At 48.1% G+C, this 21,405-nt stretch overlaps 1 protein-coding gene across 7 annotated transcripts in view; it reads right to left on the bottom strand.

The window, feature by feature from the left end:
* The window catches only part of CHST11 (carbohydrate sulfotransferase 11), a 262,006-nt gene that overhangs the window by 138,879 nt on the left and 101,722 nt on the right, over window positions 1-21,405 (bottom strand). The gene's annotated exons all lie outside the window — the stretch shown is intronic.

The following is a 21,405-nucleotide window of genomic DNA, read 5'->3' as shown; positions in this document are numbered from 1 at the left end:
CGTGAATCAGCTTTGGCTTTGGCACGCCAGGCCACAAAAGCCAAAGGGGCTTTGTGTGCCTTTTGCGCGAATGACAACAGTCTCACTATTTATGGAGTGAGTGCTCATTGTGTGCTAGGCACTTGGTTAAGTGTAATCCTTCCCACAGAGAAGGAAGTACTAACCTCTCTGAGCCTCTCTTGACTTCAGCAACTTGACCAAGGTCAAGACCATGGAGGCGGAAAGTTGCCCTGCCAAGACTCAAACCTGACTGCTAGGCTCTTCACATCCAAATGATAGCAGTGGGGACCTACTGCGTGCCTGGGACACAAAGGAAGGGTTGGCAATTAGGCAAACAAGTGGTAAGTATGTTTATCCCACGTGTGTCTTAGGAAAAGTGGCATCAGAGAAGGCTGAGCGACTGACACTCATAGATAGTGGCAGCCAGAGTTTGGAGAACCCTCACGGTGTGCCGAGCGGTTCACACATAAATCTGCACAGAAGTCTCACAGGGTGGGTACCACCGCTGTCCCCATTTTATGGGTAGGAGTAACTGAGGCAGGGGTAGGTAACTTGCCCAGGTCTTGTGACTAGGAAGAGGTGAAGACTGGCTTCTGACACAGGCAGCCCATGCTCTCAGCTGCTGCCATGCTGGGCCGATGGTCAAGTGCCAAGTTTCCTCCTGACCTGGCCCAAGACTGGGTTGGCTGGCCACTTCTAGGACAGGCGATCTAAAATGTAATCTGGTGTCACAGGAGTCATTGCGGTGATGTGATATGAGGGCCAGACTATTAACTAACAGTTATTAGTACACTCCATTCATCCAACACACTTTTCTCAAGCACCTACGTATGATATGCCAGGCGTGGGCACGGGGGTAGAGACCCTCTCCACCTCATTCACATTTTTCCCCGGTGCTTGGCACACAGTAGGTACTCAAAAAAGCTTATAAATGAGCTAGGATTAAAGGCTTCCTTTTAAAAAAATATTTATTTATTTTGAGAGAGAGAGAGAGAGAGAAAGAGCAGGGGAGGGGCAGAGAGAGAGGGAGAGAGAGAATCCCAAGCAGGCTCTGTGCTGTCAGTGCAGAGCCCGAGGTGGGGCTCAATCCCAGATCCCACGACTGTGAGACCGTGACCGGAGCTGAAATCGAGACGCGTAACCGCCTGAGCCACCCAGGTGCCCCGTAAGGCTTCCTTTATAAGCACCAGACAGCCTTTTTCTGCTCCACAAGGAAGAAACCACCAGTAGCATCAGCAATTTTTTTTTTTTTTAAATAAAAGGTCTAGTGATCAAAAGCCCTAAGAAAGGAATCCCCGAGGACATTTAACAATGGCCTTCCGCCACCCACCCACCACCGCAAGTTTTATTTAGCTACAACACTTGCTTTTTTTCCTTTCTAAACTCTAATGAACGAAATGCAAACCTGTTTTGTAAGAATCTAATTGGCTTAATTAACGGCACAATTTCTTGGACCCAGGACGTAGTCCAAGATACATAAATGAAGCCAAAATCAGAATCAAGCTCCTGTGTTTATTCTACTCTGATGAAGAGCACGTTGTTCTCAAGTGGACACTCCACTCACAGTAAAGCGACAGCAGGTGGCAGAAAGTTGGCTCACAACAAAGGAACAGAGCCCGCCTCATCCATTCCCTGACCTTGCCTGTGTCTGGGGGGTGGAAAGGAGCTGCTGGATTGTTAATTCCAGTCGGATGACATCAAACCGAAAGGCTGTGGGGCCCTGGGTGGGAACTCATTTTTGATCCATTTCAGAAAACTGGAGATAGGTGGGATGCCCGGGGATTAGAGTCAAACTCCATCAGTTTACAGAAAAACAGTCAGAGTTGATACACTTGCCTAACCTCCCCAGGGTAGCTAAGCAGCAGACCCAGGGCCAGAAGTCAGGTCTCATAAAGTACAGCAAGAGTTAATAATAATAATCATGACAACTACTATTTATTGAGAATTTATCATGTGCCTGATGCCTGACACCACGCTAAGGCTTTTTCTCACATTGCTTCATGTACTTCTCATAAAAACCCCAGAAGTTAGAAATAACGAATGATAATAATATCATTCATTCCCATTTTACAGTTGAGGCAACTGAAGCCCAGAGAGGTTAAGTAACTTGCCCAAGATCACACAGCCAGCAAATGGCACAACAAATGGCAAATTCAAACCCAGGCCTGCTTCCAGAAATGGTGGTCTTCACCACTGTGCCATGCTGTCCCTCAAGACGGCAGACCACGCCCACACCCTTGGAGCCGCCACCGCCACCGCCGAATCTGTGCTCTCCCTCCCGCCAACGTCCAAAGTGAGGCGCTTCGTACTAAATCACCCAGATCCACACGGGCCTCCACTCCCCTCCCGCGGACAAATCAGCTCCAACACCCAACTGACTTCGCTCTCCAAATCTGGTTTTGCTAACAGCCTCAGCACGATCCCTCACCTACACCACGCTCTGAGGGTGCAGCAGTGCGGTCACAGACGTGTCTTCCCCAAATGCACAAAATCATGCTGTGCCTGAGTGAGTACCGTCTGGGCCATCCGTCAAAGCGACGCTGGAATGGGGGCGTGTCTAGGTCAAGGGCATCAAGCTGGGAGAAGCGAGAGTGACCCCCAGTAATCTCGGAGGAAGCCATTCTTATATAAAGACAGGCCATCTGCTTTGTAACGGCAGGACCCACAGCCTGCCCCGAAAGGCCACTACGTCACAGCTCTCCCCCTCTCTGTGGAGGTCACCAGGCTGGAGCTACAGTGAGCGACCATCCTGACCTGCTTGGGACTGAGGAGATTCCTGGAGCTCCGGACTTTCTCCAGGCTGAAACCAAGAGACTCACAGGCACCGAGTAGCACCCTTTAGATTCAAATCCTGGTTTCACTATTAACCAGCCTTCGGTCAACTTCTTTTTATTATTGTTATTTTAGAGAGAGAGGTACAGCATGAGTGGGGGGTGGGGGGGGAGAGGGAGAGGGAAAGAAAGAGGGGGAGAGAGGGGGGGGAGAGAGAGAGGGAGAGAGAGAGAGAGAGGGAGAGAGAGGGAGAGAGAGAGGGAGAGAGGGAGAGGGAGAGAGGGACAGAGGGACAGAGAGAGAGAGAGAAAGAGAGAGAGGGAGAGGGAGAGAGAGGGGGAGAGAGGGAGAGGGAGGGAGGGAGAGGGAGGGACAGAGGGAGAGAGAGAGAGAGAGAGAGAGAGAGAAAGAATCTTAAGCAGGCTCTATGCTCGGTGCCGACCTGGATACGGGGCTCGATCCCACGACTCTGGGATCATGGCCTGAGCCAAAATCAAGAGTAGATGCTCATCACACCCCCTTCAGTCAACTTCTTAATCTCTGAAATGCAACTAGACAGCAGTAATAGTGCCTACATCCTAGGATGGTTTTGGAAATTAAAGGAAAATGTAAAGCAGCCTGGTCTGTAGTATCCAAGCCTGGTCCGTAGTATCCATGTGAAAAGTCACAGGCCTGGATCCGACAGCTGGCTCTCTTTGCCACCAAACAAGAGCCTCACTTTGAACCAAGTCCCCCCGGACACTCAGATCTCTCCTTGGTGAGATGCAGAGGTAAAACCAGGTGATCTCTAAATTCCTGACATCTAAGCACAGGGCAATGGGAAGACTCCTTGGAGAACCTCGGGTTAAATGAGCCCTAGAGAGGTGCTGGGGGTGGGGCGGTCAGGTGGAAGGGGCAGGAGGTACAGACAGAGGGCCCAGAGGGCAGCCACGCAGTAACAGAAAAGGAGGAGAGGAAAGTGTAGGCCCAGAAGGGTTTGGGAAAGAAAAAGCAACACTCGGCTTTGAGATCTATTTCTTATCAATTTCTGCCCAGTTTACAACCCACCACCAAAGGCTGGCCTTCTAGTTGAAATGAAGAGGTTTCTCAAATGAAGAAATACCATCTACAAAGAATAATTAATAATACAAAAATCGGAACCCCCCACCAAAAAAGAAAAAAAATCAAACTCTGATATGGAAGCAGAACTGGTAGTTTCCAGCCCGGAGGGGGGGGGGGGCGGGGGCACGGGCCACACCGGCGGTTGCCGGAACAAAGCCCTCTTGTCACAGTGACCCAGGGCCTGAAATGCCACAGGGAGGGAATCAGAGTGGAAGGAACCCAACCCTCTCCCAGAAGCACCCGTGAACCTGGCCTTCCGGGAGCACTCATATTCTTTTAGAGTTCAGCATCTCCTTTGGACCACCACTCTCCTTTTAAAGCACGAAGGAAAAAAAAAAAAAAAAAAAAAAAACCCCTGCTTTGAGTCACACACTAACATCAGAACCCGAATTAGTTGTTCTGCCCAGATTTCTGGAAGGAATTTGAGGACCAGAGGAAAGAGGAAGAGAAAAGAAAACAAAGGGAAAGGGTGGGGAGGAGCAGGATAAGCCACTAAAGCTCCCAGGATTCTTGGACATCACAGACTGGCTTAGAACTGGCTCAATCCCAAGTAGTTCCCATAAAGCTGAGAAGGAAACAGAGGTACATAAGTCCTCACAAACACGGCGTCTGTAGCTAACACATCAAACTTGTCTCAAACACTCGGGAATTTCTATCTCTGGGAGATTTCGTTTTATCTCAAGGAATCTGAGGCTCTTTGCATCCAGTGTGTGTTCAACACATTTCGCAAGTCCAGATGGGCTCAGGTTTTTGCGTTCCCCGTTTGCTCCTGCCAAAGAATTAAGAATCAAAACTCGTGTCTGGAGTCGGAGGCGTTGTGACCACTCCCCCTCATTTTCAGAGGAGAAAGCGTGGCCCAGTCAGGGGACAGGAGAGCCGACGTTCCCACTGCAGGGCTGGAAAAGAAGAGCCAGGCCTGCCCTACCCTCGGCCAGCTCATCCCTCACCTCTGAGTCCCTGGCAGCCCAGCCCCACGGTCCTCTCGTTGGCCCCCCTCCCCATGCCCTCTGCTCAACTAGGTGTTTAGCGCGTAACAGGTACTCAGCACATTTGCGTCAAATGAATGAGCTAAAACAACAGGTCAAGTGATCTGAGGGTTTGACCAAAGACACTGTTTCTGTTAAAGGGCACCAGGCCAGGCCGCTTACTACCAGCAGAAGAACAAAGAGAAGTTCAAAGTGTGTTAGCTGACATGCATCCTCAAAAGTATTTAGTTATTTGGCTTTCTTCGTTAAAGGAACTAAAACAAACAAAAACACAAGGCAAAATTAGTACGATCTGTTCCAGTGGAACTGGGGTGTGCCGTCAGCGAGTTCTACAAGCACTCAGGAGAGCTAGCCTTTATTACCGTCTCACCCCTCCTCCTCACCACTACCCTGGAGGGCGGTGGTATCACACCCATGTCAAAGACAAACTGAGGCTCGGAGGGGTGGAAGAATTCACCCGATGGCACAGCTTTGTGAGCAGCAGAACTGGGATTCAAACCATCCATTCTATGTATGCACGTCTGTAGCTTCTCCCCGACTCCTGTGAAATGAGCCTTATTAGAGCTTGTAGAGGCTGGAGCTGGAGGAGGCCAAGAAAAAGACAACCCTGAATATTGACCCAGGGCCCTCCAACCAACCAGGCTTCGGGGGCTTTACAAAACATTCAGCACACTTGTATTTACAGGCAGCTTTTCAGGAGTCCCCAAACACAGGCGGAAGCCCCAGGACACGGGGGTTCGACCTGAGCTAACATTAATGCTCTATTACCAAACTTCAGTTTTCCCACTTCCTTTACCCACCTTCTCACAGTCCCTGCAATAACCCAGAGCCATGGAATTCCATTTCAGATCTGTTTTTCCTCATTGGAGACCCCACTAGCAACCACTAAAGAACACTGACGGATTTGGGTTTTATTTGATTTGGAAATCATCAGAACCCTTATGATCGCTAATTCCCGTGTCGGTCTCCTTTCCCTACCGTAAGCTCCACAGACCTCCTGATGCCCAGCCTGTGGAGGTGTTGGCAGAACTAAAGTGAATTCAACTTTTGGCAGATGGAGGTCAAGGGTATAAATCCAAGAATTAGGTGAAAGCATTCCATATAACTCTGGAAGAGAAAAGTCACAGCTTCATCTGGGAGCCAGGAGATTTACTGTCACACAAACCTTCCACGGAGATACTCAGCTTTGAAGAACATACCATATCCCCTACAACATTGACCTGCCAGGGAAAGAACTGAGCCATCAAACATATTGACCAAAACCGAGGGCCGCTGCACTCAACGCACGTCCTCTTTTGGGTGATTCTGGCCCATCTGCAAAATTTTCCCCAGAGCAGAGCGTTGTGCCCACTTCCAAAAAGCACAGAGTCCCTGCCCAAGTGCAAACCAGCTGTACCAGACAGGTTAATGCAGAATCAGTCAGGCGCATCTTGGACAAGAAGAGCCTTTGGAGGCCATCTGGCTCAATGGCTTCCACACGAGCAAAGGGAAGGGGTAAATACGGTTGGAGAAAAGTACCCTCAAATTTGATTCCGAGTAAGCAAGACAAATGGCAGGATGCAACTCTCAAAAATGATCTTTCTGGGGCGCCTGGAGGGCTCAGTCGGTTAAGCGCCCGACTTCAGCTCAGGCCACGATTTCACAGTTCATGGGTTCGAGCCCTGCATCGGGCTCTGTGCTGACAGCTCAGAGCCTGGAGCCTGCTTCAGATCCTGTGTCTCCCTCTCTCTCTGCCCCTTCCCTGCTCATGCTCTGTCTCTCAAAAATGAATAAGCGTTTAAAAAAAATTTTTTTTTAAAAGATCTTTCTGGACAGTAGTGTTTACATAGCCCACCCCAAGACAGCATGGAAGAGGTGAGGAGAGAAGGTGCCAGGCACTGAAACGTTAAGAAACCCCATCCAGCGGAACCCACCCCTCCCACAGCCCCATTCCACAGGTGGAGAAATGGGCGTCCAGGAGCATAAGTGATTCGTTCAAGGTCACAAAGCTAGAGACCTTCTGTCTCCTGTCCTTTTGCCCCAGCTTACATGTGATGAACTGGTATTTTCTATTCTCTTCTATTTTTTTTAGTACTTGTGCCAACTCATTAGACCCTGTGCGCTCACTGTTCCCTCACCTGTAATATTCTTCCCTCTGGTCTTGCTCACGTTATTGGCTCCCCGGAGAGCCCCCCACCTGCCACCACACTACCTAACACGGTCTGTCTCTTCTTTCTCATGGTCTCCCCTCTGGTTTGTTTTTTATCCTTCTTCAAGGCACCTATTGTCTTTTGACTTTTTTTTTTTTTAATAAAATAGTATTTATTTTTATTTATTTTCAGAGAGACAGAGACAGCGCGAGTGGGGGAGGGGCAGAGAGCGAGGAGACAATCCCAGGCAGGCTCGGTGCTGCAAGGGCAGAGCTTGATGCGGGGCTTGAACTCACAACACCGTGAGATCATGTGACCTCAGCCAAAACCAAGAGTTGGACGCCTAACCGACTGAGCCACCCAGGTGCCCCTATTTTATTTTTAAGTTTATTTATTTTGTGAGGGGCAGAGAGAGCACGAACCGGGGAGGGGCAGAGAGAGAGAGAGAGAGAGAGAGAGAGAGAGAGAGGGAGAGAGAGAAAATCCCAAGCAGGCTCTACACTGTCAGCACAGATCCCGACACAGGGCTTGATCTCATTACCATGAGATCGTGACCTGAGCCTAAATCAAGAGCCGGACGCTTAATGGACTGAGCCACCCAGGCACCCCAAGACTTTTTATTTTAAATGCTTTGTTGGCCACTGCCCATTACTGCCACAAGACTCAGAGCTTGAGAGGAGAGACCCGGATTGTCTTATCTACCACAATATCCTCAGTTACCTAAAAGTGTGCCTAACTTCAGCGCCTGGATGAATGAATGAATGAATGAACACATGAATGACTGAATTTGAGCTCTTTTCCCAAAAGATGAGAAACGAGACCATTTTTGAAACACAGTTAGTTACCCTAGTCCCATGTCTTCAAAACCTGCCTGCTAAGAGTCATCTGAGGTACTCGTAAAAAAAAGGCCTATCTCCACAGCCCCTCTGAATCAGGCTCCCCCAGAAAGAGAAGAGGAGAATGAGCACCCCCAAGGGATTCAGATCTCAGAAGGCTTTGGAGACACAGCACATACAGACGGTGCACCTGCGGGGCGATCTGGAGAAGAGGAGGGGGAAACCGGGGCCAGTGAGTTCAGGGGCCTGGGTGCAGGGTGTCACAGGGAAGGTCCTTACAAGGACCGGGTGGAGCCTCGCCGCAAAGGGCGTGCTGGCGAGGCTGAGGCATCTTCATCTCCTTGTTGACATCTAACTCCTTCCAGAAAGGATTTGAGGCTAGACCGGGAAAACATTCATGTGACTCTGTAGTCAAGAGGGAGCCCCTGGAAACCATCTTTGAGGCACAGAACACCACAAACGGGGTTCTGCCAATGTTTTTAAGTTGTGCTAAAATATACACAACGGAAAATTTGCCAGTTTAGCCGTTTTTAGGTGTGCAGTTAAGTAGCATGACGTACATTCACACGGCTGTGTAACCGTCGCCACCAACCGTCTCCAGAACTTTATTTTCTCATCCCAAAGTGAAACTCTGGACCCTTCAAACACCAACTCCCCATCCCCCTCTCCTTCCAGCCCCTGGAAACCACTGTTCTATTTTCTGTCCCCGAATTTAACGATTCTAAGTACTTCACACAAGTGGAATCGTACAGTATTTCACTTAGTAGAATGTCTTCAAGGTTCACCCATATTGTAGCAGAAGTCAAAATCTCCTTTTTAAGGCTGGGTAATATTTCACTGTGTGCATAAACCATCTTTGACATATCCAGTCATCCGTCAATGGACACTCGAGTTGTTTCCACCTTTCGGCTGCTGGGAATAATGCCTGTTCCCAAACACGGGCGCGCCTGAGACATCCTGCTCAGACGTGAAGTGTGAACCTAAAGGGGCCCCTGAGGCTTCTGGGGGAGCGTGCTGGCTGGGGGCCTCCGAGCGGGCGCTGTGGGGACCGCAGGTGGCCACAGGAGCATGGCTGATGAGCGCCAACCCAGCAGGGAGGTCTGCCGTCAGCTCACGCCTTAACCAGGTCTTGGAGCCCGGCAAGGAAGAGGGGTGGCGTGAAACTACCTGCTGGGATTTGGCTCCTGCACAGAGGCCTCTGAATCAGGCCTCAGTGATGAGTGTGGGTGATGGGTTCCGAGAGCCCCCCACTCACAGGCTGGGCTGCTCAGCTCCCGCTCATGAAGAAATTCCAGGCCACTGAGGCAGTGCCCCAAAAAGCTGCTGGAGAAGATGCCCCCCAAATGGAGAGAGCAAGACTGTTTCCTTAAAAACCCAGCATGATTTCAAATTAAATACAGAAAATGTCCACAACAGGACAATATACAGACACAGAAAGTAGACTAGTGGCCACCTAAGGCCTGGGCGGGATGGCGAACGACGGTAAATGAACCTAAAGGTTCCACTTTAGGGTAACGGAAATATTCTCAAATTAGATTGTGGTGATGGTTGTATAACTCTGGAAACATACTAAACTTCACTGAATTCTACACTCAGACTAGGTGAATTTTATATGTCAATGCTATCTCAATAAGGCTATTTTTTCAAAAAAAAGTATAGAAATGTTTAGGAGGAAAATCCAGAAGATTAATATTTTCAAGATTTTAACCTATTTGAGTAGGAGATCTACTTTGGAATCCCAGCATGAAAGGTTTAGTTGAACAATTCATTTGACTTGAGATTTTTTTTTTTTTTTTAGAAATCTGTAGGTTTTTGTTTTTTTTTTAAGTTTATTTATTTATTTATTTATTTATTTATTTATTTATTGTGAGAGAGAGAGAGAGAGAGAGAGAGACAGAGTGAGCGAGGGAGACAGAGTATCTCAAGCAGGCTCCGCACCGCCAGCACAGAGCCCGATGTGGGGCTTGAACTTACGAAACTGTGAGATCATGACCTGACCCGAAACCAAGAGTCAGATGCTTAACCGACTGAGCCACCCAGGCGCCCCAGACTTGAGATTTTAAGTTGAAATCTGGTTTACACATACTCTTGGGGCATTTTTAAAAACATTAATTTAGTCAACATACTCCTAAATTTGAGGTATTAGATCTGTACTCTATCTAAGTCCTTGTTTGTTAATCAGGCAACTGAAGTACTCCAAGAAGACATTAAATATATTAAATTTTAAATGCAATTTAAAATGTGAAAAGCAGGTTAAGCTTGTTAAAGAATCAAATATTAATCAAAGGCTACCCTGAATGTAGCCGTGAAAATTTACCAGACTTTTAAGGAGAGTCAGATTCTTTTTTTTTTTTTTTTTTTTGTCTTTAAATTTAAATCCAAGTTAGTTAGCTTATAGTGCAACAATGATTTCAGTAGATTCCTTAATGCCCCTTCCCCATTTAGCCCATCCCCACCCCCACAACCCGTCCAGCAGCCCTCTGTTCTCCATATTTAAGAGTCTCTTCTGTTTTGTCCCCCTCCCTGTTTTTATATTATTTTTGCTTCCCTTCCCTTATGGTCATCTGTTCTGTGTCTTAAACTCCTCATATGAGTGAAGTCCTATGATATTTGTCTTTCTCTGACTAATTTCGGTTAGCATAATACCCTCTAGTTCCAACCACGTAGTTGCAAATGGCAAGATTTCATTCTTTTTGATTGCCGAGGAATACTCCATTGTCTATATATACCACATCTTTATCCATTCATCCATTGATGGACATTTGGGCTCTTTCCATACTTTGGCTATTGTCATTAGTGCTGCTATAAACATGGGGTACACGTGTCCCTTCAAAACAGCACACCTGTATCCCTTGGATAAATACCTAGTAGTGCAATTGTTGGGTCGTAGGGTAGTTCTTTTTTTGATTTTTTGAGGAAGCTCCATACTGTTTTCCAGAGCGACTGCACCAGTCTGCATTTCCAGCAGCCGTGCAAAAGAGATCCTTTTTCTCCATATCCGAGGAGAGTCAGATTCTTAACTTAAAGGCTAGCATCCTAGACTTGCAGCCTTGTTTTTCTAGAAGCTTTTTCTGTACACAACTGTCACTTTCAATGACATGAAAACCCTCCCAGTAACAGAAGGTGGGGAATCTGAGTGTCTGGGGTGAAGGAGAACCAACCCCCAGCCCCATTCCGTTCCCGAAAACCCGACAGGAGTGGACAAATTTTACTGTTGAGAAACATAAGACCCTGTGGAAAAACAGAGTTCAAGGAATTGAAATTGGCAGTTCACCTAGGAAAGCCCTTATAAATGATGTTTTATGTTCCCTTAAATAAAACAAGAGAGACAGCACGGGCAGGACAGCTCATCTTAATTATGTTCTATACCTTGAAGAAGTAATTACGGACATTGTTCAGTTACTAATTTTCATTTACCCTTCCTTGCATGCTGGAGACTTTCTATACTCTCCCCTGCAGTTTGCCTGGAATGCTTATAAATGTATTTTGCAGCGATGCAGATAATATGCCAAAATCCTTTCTTCCCTGTGGCTGGTGCTCCAAGTCTGATTTTACGACTTGGAGACATTTATGTCTGCCTCTGGGGTTCCCCTGCAGCTTCAGAGACAGGCAATAATGCGGCTGCTTGAGAAGGGAAATATTTCAGGTAACCTTTATGCAAGCCACTCAAGCATGGCGGGGCATTAACCCCAAATCCACTCTCTCCCCTCTAGTACAGAAAGCTGTTCAGCTCTGTGCAGGGTAATTTCGCTCAAATGCAGTTGGCCTGTGCCGGGCACCCTACCTCTTGCACGAATCTCTGTTCCCTCTTGGCCACACAGGGACGGTCGCCCATCCTTTGTCTGTCTCAAGGCCACCTAGGCAAAACTTGAGCATTCCCAGGCTTCTGTTTTCTTTCCCTTTTCTCCACCCTGTCCTAGAAGGTGGAAAGGGGTCCTGGCTAGACTATGGTGTTGTGGATTGAATAGTGGCCCCCCCGAAATTCATGCCCACTTCGAACACCTCAGAATGGGACCTTATTTGGAAATACGGTCTTAGCACGTATAATCAGTTAACTTAAGATGAGGTCATCCTTGGGGTGCCTGTGTGGCTAAATCAGTTAAGCGTCGGACTTCGGCCCAGGTCATGATCTCACGGTTTGTGAGTTCGAGCCCCGTGTCGGGCTCTGTGCTGACAGCTCAGAGCCTGGAGCCTGCTTCGGATTATGTGTCTCCTCCTCTCTCTCTGTCCCTCCCATGCTCATGCTCTGTCTCTGTCTTTCAATAATAAATAAACGTTTAAAAAAAAAAAAAAAAAGATGAGGTCATCCTGGACTGGGGTGGGCCCTAAATCCAATGGCTGCTGTTCTCCTAAGAGAGGAGAGGACACAGAGACAGACACACGTGGAGAAGATCCTGCACAGATGGAGACAGAGGGTGGAGGGGCACGACTACAGGCAAGCCAAGGAGCGCCAAGGACTGACGGGAGCCACCAGAAGCCGGGAAGAGGCAAGGAAGGATTCTACCCCAGAGCCTCCGGCCCTGTCAACACCTCGCTTTCAGACTTGCAGCTCCTAGAACTGCGAGGGACCAGATTGCTGCTGTTGAAGCCACCGGAGCTTGTGGTACGTCGTTAAGGCTGCCCTAGGAAACGAATACACACGAGCTCAGGTCCTGTATGACCCTGACAATGTATTCCAACCTCTCGGCCTCGGTCACCTCTCTGTAAAATGGGGCTAACAATGTACCTACTTAGTAGGAATGTTGTGAGGACAAAATAAAGTAATCCACGTCAGGCCGTCGTAAGGGCTTAGTAAGCCAGAATTAGGTACCACTCCTGATGTCTGGTAATACCTTCTCTTTCTAACCGTTCCCCAAGACAGCATTGCAAAAGTCTCTTCTATTCCACCCGGAAATCTCACTGTTACAGACATGATACGTACACATTCATCTGTGGACACGAGATGATTTCACAGATCGGCGAGGGGAGTTGGTGACTTACGGTGGAGGTCTAACCAATCTGCATTTGCTCAAGACGAGCGTGAGGCAGCTGCGGGCTGCCGAAAGGGGGTTGTTGAACAGACGGCGTGTGTACCTCTCCTCCAGAAGCAAGAGACGGCTAGAAAGAGATTATCCCCCACAACAAAACACATGCTACCCAAACCCGTAGTTTCATTTTCATATGTCTACATGGGTTAAGGATGGGAATTATCCTTTTAACTTGTTCATGTGTATTGTGTTCTCCTGACATTTTTCTGGCACAAGATGCTAATACTAATTTTTAAAATATCCCCACACGTACTATGTCACTGGAGCCATGAAGATGTTTATAGCCTTCGACTCCAGCGATTTCCCTCTCGGGAAATGACACCGACAGAAGCTAAAGAAGTTACGCACCAAGATGCTTACCATAATGTTTCCCCTCCGATGGCCAGAAATTGTAACAACTGAAAAATGCCCATGACTAGAGCAATCATTTCATAAATCATAGTTCACTTAAGGTACATCGTTAATAAATCACAGTGTATTAACTACTCAGAAATGATACTGTTATTAAAAGTAATAACATGAAGACACGGAGAAGGGGTTTAAGTAAAAGCAGCCGATTTCAAAATATTATGAGGATCGGAATCTCAGCCACATAAATATATATACGTATAAATGACAAGGTATAAACACGAAAACGCGTTCTTCCACGCTGTTTATCATCTTTCTTACTTAACAATGATGACATCAACGTAATGCCGGATCCAGATCAACTCTAAATGTTACAGATGCTCCTGAAAGCCAGGAAAGTTCTAAACAAAGAGTTGGATTTCTCCCAACGATGAAGAAAGAATGGTCTTTGACGAAGAACACAGTGAGCGTGCTTCATGCTTGCAGGTCTCAGGACTATGAGCTGCTTGAAGTATAACTTAAGTTGCTGTTACCAAGAAGTGGTGTAGGGGTGGGGCGGAGAAAAGCAGGCGCTGGAGAAGATCCGAAAGTGGGTGGAGGGAGGCGGGGGGGTGGGGGGCGGGGATAGAAAAGGCTCTGGGGGCAGCCATGCTCTGCTTCAAATGTTATTCTTCTTGAAATGTGGTCAGAAGGAAAGACCACTGCAGCTGTGGCCTATTAAACGTGCCCACGCTCCCCATCTCCCTCCCTCCCTCCATCCCTTCTAGTGAGTCCAAGATGCAAGACTGAACCTCACTCCACAGTCTCTCTAAAGACCTGCAGCGAGAAGGCAATGAACCCGGCGGGGGGTGGGGGAGGGTGCAAGAGGCCCAAAGCTACTGGGGTGATTTTCCCTAGGGAAATATTTAGCATTTGGTGACTTCTCTTTTCCTTTAATAGACAGATAGGTGGATAAAGCTTTGTGACAACATGGAGAGACAGAATCCCACCTTTCTCCAAAAAGTAAGAAAGCTGTGCACAATATCCTTGTTGCTACGATGAACAGGAAGGTTGGCCTCTTGGGGGGCAGCATACGCGCCCAGCGTGAGTGTGGATATTAAAATTCTTCTCAAAGTCAGCCAGGCAGGACCTATTTACGCAAGCAAATTAAAATGCATAAAACAGTAAGAGGGTGTTTGCAAATGTCTAGAGCTACAGGAGGATCTGACGAGAAGAGGCCAGGCGTATCAGGAAGGGCTCTGGTTCTGAGCTTGCTGCCACCAACCGCGTGGGTGACCCAGAGAAGAGGGGGACAAAACTAAGCAGAACGTATGTGGCGTTCCTACGATATGCCATGCTGAATGCAGGGCACTCGGGGAAATGTTATTTAACCTCCCCTTCCTTGGGACCATCCTGAAACGTTAAGTGTTATCATTTCCATTTTACAGAAACAAATTCAAACAGGTTATTTGCCAGAGTCACACAGATAGCACCTGAGAGATTCTGCAGACTGATGGAGCAGGTAAATGTTTATTATCTCTGAGTGTTATCAGTAGAGATCTACCTGATATAGGAGAGGAAGGGAGCAGAGCAGACGTGAAACACACAGAAAGCAGCAGCGTTTCACAACGCTGGGCCCATCCCCTAGTAAGAGTTAATAATGTGAAAAGATGGAAATGGGGGTTGAAATTACTTAGGAAAAAGTAATGGAGCTGAGTCAAACACACCTGTCCGACTCAGCTAGGTCAAAACATTGACATGAAAGTGTTCAAACGGGCGACCAGGTGGCTCAGTCGGTTCAGCATCAGACTCTTGATTTCGGCTTGGGGCACGATCTCATGGTTCGGCACTGGGCTCTGTGCTGACAGTGCAGAGCCTGCTTGGGGTTTTCTCTCTCCCTCGTTCTCTGCCCCTCCCCCACTTACGTGTGCACGCACGCATGCACGCTCTCTGTCTGTCTCAAAATAAGTAAACTTAAAACTGTTCAAACACACACACACACACACACAGCAGCAGCAACAGCAGCAACAACAGGGACTTCGTAGAGCAAAGTGGCTAAGGGTAAACCCCAAGGGCGGTAGAGCTCCTGCTTCTAATCCCAGCTTCTCCAGTAACCAGCCAGTGACCTTCCGCAACAGTGTCTTCGCTCCCCTGTGTCTCAGGCTTCTCACCGGTAAGAGGAGAACAGCAAGAGAAGGTACCACGTGGTTTGTAAGTTTGTAACTTCCCTGATGAGAATCACAAGGGAAAGTACCCGCATGGTTTGTAAGTTCCCTGAAATCCCAATGCATCTCACAGCGGCAGCCTCCTCCACTTGATAGAACAGGAGGTGACCAGGAAGGGGGACGTGAGGAGCATCCCCGACTCCCTTCACGGGTCCGCCAGCCCACGTCCCCAGACCTCCACTTCAAGCTCAGCCCCCTGCACGTTTTCTTTCCTTCTTTCTCCCTCTTTATTTCCTCCCTCTCTCTGCTCTCTCAGTCTCCTGCAAGTTTGATACTTTGTTTTCCAAGCCAAAACAAATATCTCCAAGTCCAAATGGCAAAGGGGGCAGCATCAAACGCCCTGTTCCCTCTGAGGGTGAACCCGGAGCGAGGGCTCACTGGGGTGCAGGCAGACAGCTCTGGGATAACAAGACCCCGGAGCCAGCTCCGTGCGCAAGCCATGCATCACAGCTCCAGGGACACTGGCCCCGGTGCCCTGAACGGCAGTGGAAGCCACCACACCCTGTGGGTGTCAGGGCAGACCGGGGGTGATGGGTCTTCAGCAGTTTCAAGAAAGACCCTCTGTCAAACATTTAAAAACGATTTTTTTAAGGTGGGGGGAGGCATGCCTGGGTGGCTTAGTCAGTTAAGCGACCAACTTTGGTTCAGGTCACCATCTCATAGTTCATCGGTTCGAACCCCATATCAGGCTCTGTGTTGACAGCTCAGAGCCTAGAGCCTGCTTCGGATCCTGTCGTCTCCCTCTCTCTCTGCTCCTCCCCTGCTCGTGCTCTGTCTCTCAAAAATGAATAAATGTTAAAAAAAAATTTTTTTTAAAGAAAAAAAGAAAGACCCTCTGTCCTAAGACCCAACCCTCCTCCAAATAACTGCCCTAGATCTTGCTGAGTCTGGAAACCCAGTGTTCCTTTAGATCAATGGTTCCTAGTAACTTTCCAATGTTTTGCCACTTAAATAATAACCAGCTTCCTCAAATTTTGAAAAGCCACAACATCTAAAACAGGGTAGAATTTTCTAATTTTCTTCTCCCATAAAACCTTGTTAAACAGTTAACTCTGTTATGTTTGAATCATATATAGATTGATATGCATGTATAGATATCAACAGTATTAATGCGAAAAATATTAATATATCACCATGACTTCCAGATGATCTGCCAACTGAGCAAGTTTGAGGTTATTCCTCCAGCAGAAGGTAAAGAAGGTCAACATCCCTGGGATCAGGGCCCAAGGTCCAGAAGGGTGAGGATGTCAGTTTGTAAAAGGTTGGACCCAGAAAAGGCTGATAGAGAAATCCTTCCTGGGTGTCCAAAGTCAAGGGTGAGGGCTTGCCGGAGAGAAGAGTCAGAACAGAACTGGGATGGCCAGAAACAGCAGGGGAGGCAACCTTTGCCTTTCACTCGCTTCTGATCTCAGTCAATGTCAACACTCAAGGCTTCACTTGCTTATTCACCAGTATGTTGGAACCTAAAATTCTGAGTTGTTCACGCAAGCATGTCACCATAAGAGATGCGAAAATCTCACTTCCTTCCAAGTGACATAGGGGAGCATCAGAGGGCTGAGCACCCATTTCTTCTTTCTTTCTTTTTTTGTTGTTTCTTTATTTTTCAGAGAGAGAGCATGCGCACGGGAGGGGCAGAAAGGGGGGCGGGGGGGGGGGGGACAAAAGGATCCGAAGCAGGCTCTGTGCCGACAGCAGCGAGCCCGATGCGGGGCTTGAACTCACGAGCGGTGAGATCATGACCTGAACCGGAGTCGGATGCTCAACCGACTGAGCCACTCGGGCGTCCCTGTGCACCCATTTCTTGATAAAAAATCTTCCTCGTTCCAGGGGCCAGCTACATCATAGAAGCAGAAGAGACAAGTACAGGGGAAAAGGTATTAGGTTCTCTAGGCTGCCAGGACGATCCCTGTGGGGCACACCTGCAGCCCCACTGTAGATATGGAAGGCTCGGTTACATATTGGGTCTGCCATTCTCTGATGGCATGACATACTGAATATCCACGCGGGCTTCTCTTAATTTATCCCAAACCTACATGTCTATGGGGCAAGAAGGTTTAACACTCCAACTGAAGGGTGGGTGGGTGTGGGGATGGATGAAACAGGCAAAGGGGATTAAAAGTACACTCATCTTGATGAGCACTGGGGAATATACGGAACTAATGAATCGCTATGTCATACACCTGAAAGGAATCCAACACTGCGTGTTAACTACACTGGAATTAAAATAATTCTTGAAAGATACATAAATAAAACTGAAAGTAAGAAATTGAGAGTCATGGCGTTCCGAAACAGGCAGTGTTAAGTAAGGTCCCACCTCATTGACCTAACTAACCCCCTTTTTTAACATCCTGAACTTTATTATACCAGCCTGTGCATACAGTCAAACGTTTTGGCTCTCCTGTGGCTGAACGATGCTAGAAACGTTAGTCAAACCCAAAAACCAGTCTTTAGTTTCAATTTTCTTTTATACTCTGGCTTAAGCCTGGAATCTTCCTGCTTGTTAACAGAAACCACAAAAGATACTTTATCCGCCAAACTTCTAATGCATGGGGGAGAAGTCACAAATGATTTCTGGCTCCGATCCCCTAATGAAGTAACTGCAGGGCCTCGAAAGCAAAAGGCAAATGGTTTTATTCAAAGTTCAGGCCTTATTCTTTAAATGTCCATCAAAAATAAAGGACTGGGGACTCAGGGCTGATCTAACGTGACCACTGTCTGTGAGCTTGAATTGCAAATAATGGCTCCTAGGTCCCTCTCGATTATCAATGCTGGTGAGAATGCGGTAAGCGAGACCATTCAGAATCAGCAGGTGATCCAAAGCCTCACTTCTGGTCAGCTGGGTACAGCAATGGGGTCCTTAAACACTTAGCTTTTATCTCCAGGGATGTTTGGCCTACAGAGCTATTCAAGCACCGGATCAGGGCTGGGGATCTGAAGGGCACAGCCCAGGGGACACATCCACCCACAGGCCGTTGGAAGTTACCCACACTAGAACATATTTAGGCTCGTAAAAATTCATTTGAAGGGCGCCTGGGTGGCTCAGTTGGTTAAGCATCCGATTTGGGCTCAGGTCACGATTTCGCGGTTCCTGAGTTCAAGTCCCGCATCAGGCTCTGCGCTGACAGCTGGAGCCTGGAGCCTGCTTCGGATTCTGTGTCTCCTTCTCTCTCTGCCCCTCCCCCACCTGTGCTCTTCTCTCTCTCAAAAATAAATAAACACCAAAAAAAAATTCTTTTAATTCACTCGAGATAAAGCAGTAAAATAGCCTATTCCTGCCACGGGCATGATAATAATGTTTAGCTGTCTGGCGGTTCCGACAGCCCTCCACGCACATCCCCACTTGCCCCTCATTGTAAAGGTGAGAAATCCGAAGTCAGAGAGGGTACATGGCGCGGGCATGGTCACAAGATGAATCACTGCATCTCCATTCCATTGATGAGCAAATGGCGGCCCAGGGACATAAGTGACTTGTCCAGGGGCACGGAGCCAAGTGGCAGAGCAGAGACTCCAGACGCAGGTCACCGAGACTCAATTCAGTCTTGCGTCCACACCGCACTGCAGTGACCACAACAGATGTCGCCCTCGCCGAGCTTCACGGGCCAGCAGTGACCCCGATTCTTCTTTCGCATCTTTCTCGGCTTCTTTAAGGACAACGAGGAAACAGAGGCACGTAATTAAGCCCCTTACGGGGCACACAGGCACCAACTCAGAGGCCGAGTTAAACTCCTTCTTGTACCTCCTATTCTGAGGAGTAAGTCCTCAATAAACATATGGTACTCAATTAATTGATCTGCCCTTGTAGCTGGGACAATTGCAAGTCCTATGAACCCAGAACCTTCCTAGGTTTTGCTCGGGAATGTGAGAGGTCTGGTCTATCTCTCAATAATAGCCAGCTCCCCATTGCCTCTTCTAGAATGGCTATCACCAAGAGCTCTGCTTACATCCAAATTCCTTCCCAGACGGAAAGGACAGGGAGTATCAGACGGGACTTCAGGATTCTGGGAGAGGAGAGGAGAGGCCACGCCAGAAAGCTGATGACTCAATCGTCCACGTTCAACCAGCCGTGCTGGCATCCCGGCGAGAGGGCCAATGGACCCAGCACTCTCATCAGAACAGAGGCAGGGGGTTCCGAAATGCAATCAGGAAGATAAAGATCTTAGGAAAGAAACTCAAATAGAAAGGTCTGCTCAGAAGCAAAGTTTCATTCCACCCAAATACAGGAGCAGAAACACAGAGCAGGCACAAAATACACACATGCATTTGGAAAGACCCCTTGACTCAGGAAAACTTATCTTTAGGCTTCTAATACTGCACTCCATCCAGTCGACAGAAGCCAGAGTTCAAGGACAAGGAAGGTCTGATGCAGTGGAAAGTCTGTGGGCTGGAGACCAGGAAGCCAGTGTTGGGCTGAGTTCCTCACGGGGGCGGGGGGAGAGGGGGTGACCTTGCAGACACTCCCCCTTTCTGGGCCTCAATATGCCCCTCTTGAATTAGGGGGTTTAACTCTATAGAAGATCCCTTCCAGCTGCAAAATTCAATACTTCTGTAACTCTCAGCCCGCCGGCCGATCCAGTGCTCTCCTCTCCACGGCCCTGAGGCTCACCAAAATTCCACTGGCAGTGTGTTCCAACACTGAACAGGCCAGATTTGGTGGCCTCCTCAGAGCATGGTAACCACAGAAGTAAACACAAACGCACGAAAAAATGTAAATGGGTCGTAAGCACTCTTATGCTTATGAAGTCAGCAGTGCGAAATGTATAACAGGATTGTCTGCAGATCTTTTGTTGACACACAGTAAAAAAAAAAAAAAAAAAAAAAAAAAAACCCTCCTCTTAAATAGAAAAAGGCCCATTTGTTTGGTGCTTAACCAGATCGGCCTTGAGACGGCAGCATTTGAAAAGTTTAGTCCCAGTCACGGCCGCGAGTAGCCTCTTACCAGCACCCACATAGGAGGGAAACTTGGGATGTTTCACAGAGGTATCCTCTATTCTGCTGGGGTAACTAGGGGAGGCAGGGGAAGTTGCCCTTGGCACTGACCAGACAATGAACTCATCATCCTGCCTGGCTCAGAAATAGAAACTGAGCGTTAAACATAGCTCACCAGCCTCTCCTTGACCAGCATCTCAGACTGAAGTTAGTTTGTTCATAAGGAAGTCAGGAGCGGGGACGCCTACCCAATGTGTAATAATTTACCTATCACCCCAATAATCCCCACAAGTCCTCTGTCACCTGAAAGCAGGTATTAAGCGCCTAACATGGGCCCAGGGCCATCTCCCTCTGAGTCCTCTAGATGTAACAACAATGAACTTACCGCCACCTAACTCGACACCTAAAATGGTTAAAATGGTAAATTTTAGGTTATGGGCATTTTACCACAGTGTTTTTTAAAAGATACCCACCCACTCCCCCGAAAAGAAAAAAAAAAAAAAGTTTAGGCTGCAGCCCCAGACACACCTAATCACACTGATGCAAAACAGAAACACTCAGCCAGTGAGCTATTTCTAGCATGTTCCCAAAATGTCTGGGCCTGATGGTAATAACCTCTGCCCTGGCCAACGTAACCATGGCCCTTTGTTTAAGCATCATGCCTGGAACCTCAGAGTCAATCCGCGGCCGTGTCCACCCTTCTCGGGGTCTCCGTACTGAGGCCTAGATGGGTGGCTCTCCAACATCACCACCCCTCACGACCACCTGGGGTGAGATGGAGGCAGATTCCAGGACCTCCCAGTCAAGATCCTGCCTGAATAAGCCCATCTCAAGTCCCAAAAGGCTGTCCTTTGAAAAGCATCCCGGGTGACTTGGGGGGATCTGGGTGCATTAAAGGGCCTGGGAGCAATGAGGAGCGGGGGACAAACCAGACACAGCCCTTGCAAGGGCTTTGGAAACGCCCGGAGGGGTGTGGCCACAGGGACCGCCGCCACCTCCTGCTCCCCAGGTAAGGCTGCCTGGTGCCCCTTTTTGGCTTCCAGGAGGCCCTTGACTTTGAGTCCTCGAACAAGTCA

This window comes from Panthera tigris, chromosome B4, assembly GCF_018350195.1.
Source record: "Panthera tigris isolate Pti1 chromosome B4, P.tigris_Pti1_mat1.1, whole genome shotgun sequence".
NCBI classification, from domain to species: domain Eukaryota; kingdom Metazoa; phylum Chordata; class Mammalia; order Carnivora; family Felidae; genus Panthera; species Panthera tigris.
Note: the sequence above shows the minus strand (reverse complement) of the source record. Positions and strands in the feature narration are given on the sequence as shown.